Here is an 8436-nt window from a genome sequence, read left to right on the forward strand (position 1 = left end):
GGGAGGGGGGGCGGAGGAGGAAGGGGGTGTGGTTTGGCATTCGGGGGGAGGGGCTGGCAAATCATCATCCAGTGGAGGAGGAGGAGGGGGTGGGAAGTCTGACAGAAATGAGGAGGGTTGATTGGTTAAAACCTGTCAGGATGTTTTGTTTGTACTCATCATCCAATCCGAACATTCATCAGATATACTGGGTGCTTTAACATCATCAAGTTTACAACAAAAACAAACACAAACAGGACGATAAAAATAAGAAACAAAAGTGTGTGGAGGCCTTGGCCAGTTTGAGAGGTGCGCCTGTTAGATGTGGGCATCCTGATCTACGTCTTCCTGCATTAAACGTGCCATGTGGAGTTTTCTTATAAACAAAGAAAATGTTTGTTTGGATTGAATGTTTCTTACCCAAGCACACTTTGTGTATCTTTGAGGTTCCTCTCAGAAAACATTTAGAAATCAGATTTTTTTTTAATATATTTCAAATACTCTGCTTGCACGCAAGCATGCTCAAAACGGGGGCCCACTCGTAAAAAAACATTACTCCATAGCACTTCTTGAGGTCAGAAACTCCACAGGGTACCTTTAATTAGTCTGTTTGACTGCATCCATGATTTAGATGAGCTCAGACATCTTCAAAGTAATACTAATGCTATAATTATGCACAACTCTATAAGCAAAATTCCCCCCAAAGCAAAATATACGACCCGACATTTAAGTTAAATGTCCAAAAGTCATTACAGTACATTAACGTAAGGTCATTAAACAACTCATGCTATTGTATACTCAACTGTGAAGCACTGCATGCTGTAAGCAGCGAGGAGTAGGAGAGGGGAGGGCTGCTGACTGAGTGGATATAACTTAAAATAGTCACCAAAAAAAAGAAAAAGCATAAATAATGCAAATACCATCACAGAGCGAAGGCGGCGGAGGCAGATCTCCCACTCGACCAATCACAGCTGTGCCTATTGGTGTCGGCGATGGAGCCGAGGGAGGTGTCAGACTTTTGGGCCGTGGTGGTGCCACAGAGGCAAACTTCTTTGGCTGGTTGTAGAAGGACGGGGTAGTGACTTTGAAGTTCAGAGAGGATGTCACCATGAAGGGCTTGCTGTTGCTGGAGTCCTCCATTTTGTGTATTTATCTGAGGATGAACACAAGAAACATGAAGCACGACAGTCAGAAACCGAACAGGACGATATTCCTTTACAAAAATGTATGAAATAGGTTGCAGTGAAGTTCAATAACAGAGTTCAAATAACTCAGGAGTCTCAGCTCACACCCCACATAATGAAACCAGCATTTATCAGCTGACTGAGCTCTGAACGTCAAAGAGCTTGCATTCCTTGGCAGAGTAAAGCATGTTGGATCTTTTTTGCCGCAGAATTAGTGGTGATGACACATCAACAAAACATTTGGCCTGTCACAGGTCCAAACTACGGACTAATTGTATGCAGATTTGGAGACTGAACACACTGGGAAAAAAAAAAAGTGACAAAGTCTAAATTTTCTTGGTATTCTCGAGAGGTGCTGATGGATGATGGTGGTAAGACGGCTGTGGGAACAACTGAAAACATAAAAAGAGTAATAAATCTTTGGGAGAACATTTTTCTTTTGCTGTGTTAAGTGCCCAACTTTAGAATTGGCAATAGCTTCCTAAAAGTTGCAGCTTGATTGATTCAATCTGTGTATATTGTTTAGCATTTCCTGTTAGTACAAAACACTTTTTATATATATAACTGCCAAAACGGCACACTATGCAGATTGGTACCTATTGTGTACTTTATATCTGGGACACAGCTGTCTTGACCTCTTAGAAAAACTAATTAAAATGAAGGTTTATTGCGGCTTGCAGTGTTTTAAAATCAACTTTGGATGTGGACTATTTCTGGATGTAGTGAAACAGCAGTTAAAAAAAAAAAAGAAGAAACGAAAACAACCAGCAGGCATTCTGTAAATCTAGTGCTACTATTTAAACACAAAGGCTTTGGCAAATAGTCCACAGTGGAATGAGAGGAAAGTGTGAAAATGTCCTCAGGGCATGCATACAGAGCAGACATAGTGGCACTCCTAGATGCCAGAAAAGATTTACAATATTTAACACATGGTTGTTTACAGTGACATAAAAACACGACGGATGAGGGAGGGCCAGTTTGAAGCGATAGCAACTATCATAACATTTTCATGTGAGGTGCGTCAAAAAAAAAAGAAGAAAGAAGGGTGAGATCAAATATTTACCTCACATGCTGGTGGTTAAACAAATGTTGATGTTAACTTCGGCGTCTCTATCGAGATTCCTCGCCAAAGTCTGGACACATTTCCCTGAAGGCCACCGGCCCCCGAACGTGACCTTTTTAGTCAAAAGCGCGGTTGTTCTGTCTGACCCCGTCCACCAGTGCACACAAACATAGGCAGACGCACACATCTGTACACACACTGACTGTCTTAACTCTCTCCGCAATCTGAAAGAGTTGCACACTCCTAATAATAATGATTATAATGATTGCACAACTGTGCCGATGATTAACACACAAATGTCGGGACTATTTCTGCAGCTTTTAACAGCTTGTAAAAGATAAATGTCTCACAGCCACTGCAGCTGTAACCGAATGAGTCTCAGGTGGTAAAAATTAGACAAATTGCAGAACATTTTCCACTGAACAAACAATATGTAATTAACATCTCTTTGTGTTGTGTGGCATTTATCTTCTACTTCATAATGAAGGTTACACAGCACTGATGCCTTCATAAATGTCAAAGTAACCATAAAAAAAGAGTGTGGGACTATTTTCCCAGCCATTTATAATTCAAAAGTACTTCAATAAATTTCTGTTTGTTGGGTGTGTTCGCTCTATTAAAGCTACACCAGCCCTTCCAAAAAGAGTGGCGAGCAGATGAAGCAAAACAGTGATTAAAGGTTGTATTAATGTGTCTTGATACAGCTTTCTTGAGTTGGCTTTAATACTTCTTTCACAGCACAGGGGTTGATGTGCATGCTTAGGTTTCTTCTCAATAATGAGGTAATTTATAATATATAATATATTCTCCTTTACTTTATATATTATATAAAAGTAAGAGTGAATGCTACAGAAATATTAAAACAGTAAAGGGGTACAGATTCTCTTTTCTTCTGACCAAGACGAAGTTGTAACATTCACAAATCCTCCGTGCACAAAACGCTGAGTACTGCAGTTGTCAAAAACAACATCTCCCAAAGCCGCAGTAACCTCTGTTTGCACTGTGGGTAGAAACGATCAGTGGGTTTTTTCACCATTTTGATATAATTGAGTTTGCATTTGAGAAAACAAGCTTTCCAGGAAGAGATCAAGTCTGACGTGGTCTTGAAAATGATTATGTAGACTGGGGCCCTAGCTGACAAGTAAAAGCTAAACTAACCAGAGGCATTTCATCCTCATTCCATTTTGTTGGGACATACAGCTTCAACCCCTCATGTTCTGACAGGACAAGAAATACTTACGAAGCTCATGAAAGTATCCCTGTTGCTATAACCGGCTTCTCCGATGTGAAAGCAGCGCAACCTTTTCTCTTCTGCTTTTCGGTTTAACTTCCTTTAAATCTTACCGATCTTTTAACCACATATGTCCAAGGACGTGATGTCCTCTCGGCATGTGGAGGTGTCAACTTTCATAAGGTGTCATTAGATGTCCCACTTTAACCATACAAGGACATAATTCATAATTTGTCAGCATTTTAATCAAATAGCCCCATCTGCGTGTATGTTTCATCCTTTTTCAGCTACAACAGCATATTTTTGAGACAAACACCAGTTAAAATGTTTATTTTGTTACAGCTTTCTGATCTTGAAAGGCTAGTGGAATAATTCCAGATGATGAGATCTGACTACAACACCGTTATTGACTGAATCAGTGGGAAAAAAAAAACACAATCTAACAGGAATAAGATTGTCTCTCAACTGTCTCAAAAGCTACAAAAACATCAGCTTAAAAAAAAGAAAAAAAGAATCGTAGCTCCACTTCTCTATCCCGCGTAAATAATTTAGAAAATTGCTCCATGAATCAATACGACGAGATGTTGAGACACTAATGGAGGTGCAAACCGATCTGGTTGCCAGCTTTTATGGGAACAGTTTGCAATCGAAAGAGAGGAAGGACAGGTGCTTCTCTTGGAAAATAGCTGGCTACTTCCGAGCATCAAGTTGAATGAGTGGATACTCGACTGGTTACGCTCTTGGGTTAATCTTGAGTGAGTCTCAACAGAGCACTCGAAACAGACCACTTGAAACTTTAACAGCGCTCTAAAAAGAAGTGCTTCACAAGGGTGGGTATGGACCGTGATTTATTCTTTTCATTACAATACTTAAGCTACCTTGTTTCAAAGAGACATGATGCAATTGTCCTCGCAATTATTCAACAGTGATGATAACTTGTGGTCAGGTTCCATCTGTTCCCTGATACGCTCCTGAGGGGTTTCATACGATGAGATCAGCTCTGCACTTGGCTTCAGACGTCCTCCTGCAAATCTATCTGGAAACCTGATCCTTGAGATGAGAGAGACCCTCAGATGAGGAACATATTTGGCACTACAACTCAATGACATCACCTTTTTTTTTTTCTTTTGTTTCTCTCCGTTCAGCCTCGCTTTGCTGTTTTCCTCTTTGTCCTAAAACGAGGATCGAGTGCTTGTATTAAATTCTGTCTGGCTTTCACAATCTGATGTATAGACTTGTGTTCGGTGGCGAGACCACAACCTTTTATTCTCGAGCTTTCCTCAACCTCATCATTCATCTCGCACCCACCACTTGAACTGAATGACATCACTTGGGGGCTGCATTTAATCAAAGTGCTTTACAGCTGTGATGGAGGATGGCATTGTGTAGGCTTTAGATAGGGCCCCAGCATGAATTACATACTGTACTCTGTAGCTGTTAAACTTTGTGTAAACTTCACAGAGCTCGACAGCTTTTACAGGCTAGAAAATTGGTTCTCGACCCAGGTACCACAGCCCAGTTGGTTTTCATTTCATCTTGTCAGGGACTGATTTACACAAGGGACGGAGGGTAAATGTAATCAACCTAACTAACTTAAAAGATATAAAAAGCCAGCATGGCTGTGAACTATTATGACTATTAAACTGGGTAAGCAAACAAAGTAAAACTAAGCTCTACTTGTGGCACGCTTTCCATTATCTTTGCGTTTTATCTCAAGTTTCACATGAACAGCCGCTTTCCCCACACACTATGCGATGCAGTAGCTGTCGAGGACGGCCCCTACCACACTTTTTCAAAGGAAAACCATTGAACTCAGCGGTGGTTCACTACTTTGTGGTAGTAGGGGAACTAAAATTTGGTTTATATATAGTGTGCTACTGCTTTTTTAAAAGGTCATATATGGAAGTGTTGAACTTGAATCTTCTTTGTCCTATACAGAAAACATCTGCCGATTATGTGAGTACAGTATTTCCTCACATTGTGATATTAAGTTGTTTTAAACGGTAAAAAACTGGCAGTTGTGGTTGCATGAATTTTACCGTAATAAATACGGTGAAACCATTTCTAATATTACAGTAATAACATATTAGTACTGTTGATTTCACATAAGGTCTATGTTTTGTTCCATATTTTAAAATGTCTGTAGAAAAAAAAAACTGCCACACCATGACAGTAGAGGACTAAAATATGCTATTAAACATTACGGTGTTTTACTGTATAATTAACAGTCTCTCATATAAAATACTACTTTATTCACTGTATAATTAACAGTCTCTCATATAAAATACTACTTTATTCTATATAAATTCTCTTAAAAGGCTATATAAATAAAAGTTTTGAAATATGACTGTTTTACTGTATAGGGTAAAACACACTCATATTTCGTGGCATATTTACGACCTTTTACTGTCAAAGAGATATTCCTGATTTTAAAAAGGAGGTAAAGGTCCCGAATCAGGAATAAGCTCATAAGTTCTTTGCCTGCTAAATTTCTTTATTTGGCAACACAAATAATGATTAAAATGATAAACAGATTAAAGACATGAAGCTAATTCCACATTTAATCACTTTAACCCTAACGTTAAACCTAAAGTGAAACATAACTCATGAAATTCTTTCCATGTCTGCTCACCCATTGTATCAGTGACCAGTGTGTTGTTAATGAAACTCTCTATTGTTCTGATGTTAATAGCACACCCGGTTTCTGGGAAAGCGTGTCTAGGCTGGGGGTCACTAATGCGGGGACAAACAACCCTTTTGAGTCCAATCTTACAGGTCACTGGACACGCATTGAGCGCCAGTGTTACGCTCCCTCTCTACAGACTACTGTTGGATGACTGATTGAACAGGCAGCATTTTTAAAACTGGTAATAACATCAGCCGACAGGCTCTGCGTCAACACTCTCACCCAAACAACCTCATCTGCTGACACTAACATACAGGAGTAGGATGATCAAGGCCAAACAAGAGTCACAAGACAGTGATAGACACAATCAAAGAGTCAGACATGCAATGATTTGGGGCAAAGCGATGCCCTGAAATAGCTTGTATGTCTTGACTCATGGAGGCTACAATTAAAGAGGATTCCTCATCAACCATTCATAGATCATCATCATCATTCACAGATTTTCAATTTACTGAGGCGTCAGTGACCATAATCCCAGTCTTTTCAAACAGAAACACCACACTAACCTCAGGCCAACCAAAAGCCAGAGCCTTCTTGCTCTAAGTTATTCTTAAACACGGCTTACTGTGGCCTCGGTTTGAGGCTCCCCTCCTGTCTCTGCTGATGAAAAGGCAAAAGGCACAAACAATGATAATCACAGGATTTTCATGTTCTCCAAGTCCTACGCTTAAAAAGGCCTCATGTGTAACATCCAGTGAACAAAGCTGTGGCAAATCTCTTCACATCCTCTCATACATGACAAGACATGAGACCTAATTAGTTATATATAGACCTTCCAATTAAGAAGACACACTTCTCCTTCAGGCTTTCTCAACATGGGCACACAAGGCACAGTAAACACCACCTGATAACAGATTTCTATTTAACTTGGCACTTTCAGTAAGGTAAACATACTGTACCTTGGTAGGTGCTCCACCCACCTCGGTATCCCATTGATTAGATAGAGACAGGGTTAGCCAAGTGTTAGTCGTAGCTCTGACAGCTAATGGCACAAACACAGCAAATGAAGGGAGACAGCTAAAAGGTAAATTAGCAGTGTTGTAGTACTTGAGATCGGACGTCACTTTTTGAAGGTCTCGACCTTCGTCTGCATTTTTACTATGTTTTGCCATGGCCTTGGGATTATATTTCAAGACTTTTCCCATTAATCACCTAATAATGTCTAACTTGTCCCGCATCACTTTCGTGATTAACTGAAAATACTTTCATGACGCAGCTCTTTTAAAAAAAGAGAAATGAATATGAACCAGTTCAGTTTTGGGGCTGTGAACCCTGTGACCTGCGGAGCACCTTCAAACCATCATGTATTCAACCAGGCCGCAGTATAAATACTATTTTATATTTAAAAAATGTATGCAAGGAAATACAAGGCATGGGCCTCAACCAACAAAAGAGTGATTTGGTGAATATTTGCCACATGTTAGCTACCTAAGTTGACTATATACTGTCTTGGTCTTGACTCTTGTCTTGCCCTGTGTTTCGGTTTAACGAGTGACCGTGTTAACTGGTGACTGTTGGCCAAATGTGGTTAGGACAGCCGTTGAAAACAGGAAGACACGTTTGCATTAACGTTACAATGTCAAAAAAATACGTGTAATATTTTTTAAAAATACAATAACAAGTGAGTTGTATCTTGTTTTACAGCTACGCATTTTCTTCTTGTTTCAAAGGTTGCGTCAACGGTTTGTCGTAACTACGACAACCACAGTCGTATTTGGCTACCCCAGGTAACACGGTCACTCGTTAAACCGAAACACCTGCCTTGGTCTTGACTACAACACTGCTAGTTTTAGACATGAACTTGCGTTACTATGTACCAATACACGGAATAGAGATTTGTAGCTGCGGCTACTACTACTACTAGGAACGCAAATCACGCAATTATCACGTTAGCATAATTCAAAGTTAGTCAAATCTCCAGGTTTAAATCAGGAGCGTCGCGTTAACATCAGCTAGCCGCGGACGGCTGAATGACAGCCACCCTTCAGCTTCACCTCACCTGGAGGTCTGAGCAGCCACCTTTGTGTGATCCACCTCCCGGGCTGACCATCAGTCACACCGACGGGTTACGGCTAGCTTCACCCGCTCACACCTCCACCCCTCCTTTAGCTTTCGGTCAGTTTGTTTCGGGGGGTTGAAAACACCGCCCCCATTTTTTCCCCCTTACCTCATACGGCTAAAGAAAGGCGGCTCGTCTCTCTTGTCACGGTGCTGTCATCCGGTTTAATGATACTCGTTACTCTGTGACGCTTCTTACAGCCGCATTGCTGCTAGCTCTACTAGCTCGGGCAAC

General features: G+C 40.6%; 1 long non-coding RNA gene across 2 annotated transcripts in view; it reads right to left on the bottom strand.

The window, feature by feature from the left end:
• The window catches only part of LOC104929015 (uncharacterized), a 9112-nt gene continuing 676 nt past the window's right edge, over positions 1-8436 (bottom strand). The window contains exons 1-3 of one of the 2 annotated variants that reach the window (XR_797324.3): positions 8311-8436; positions 900-1132; positions 1-98 (exon numbers count right to left, since the gene is read on the bottom strand). This is a non-coding gene — a long non-coding RNA (uncharacterized LOC104929015). The remainder of the gene's footprint in view (positions 99-899; positions 1133-8310) is intronic. The other variant, XR_797323.3, reaches the window with a different exon arrangement.

The sequence above is a fragment of the Larimichthys crocea genome, chromosome XIII, assembly GCF_000972845.2.
Source record: "Larimichthys crocea isolate SSNF chromosome XIII, L_crocea_2.0, whole genome shotgun sequence".
Lineage (NCBI taxonomy): Eukaryota > Metazoa > Chordata > Actinopteri > Sciaenidae > Larimichthys > Larimichthys crocea.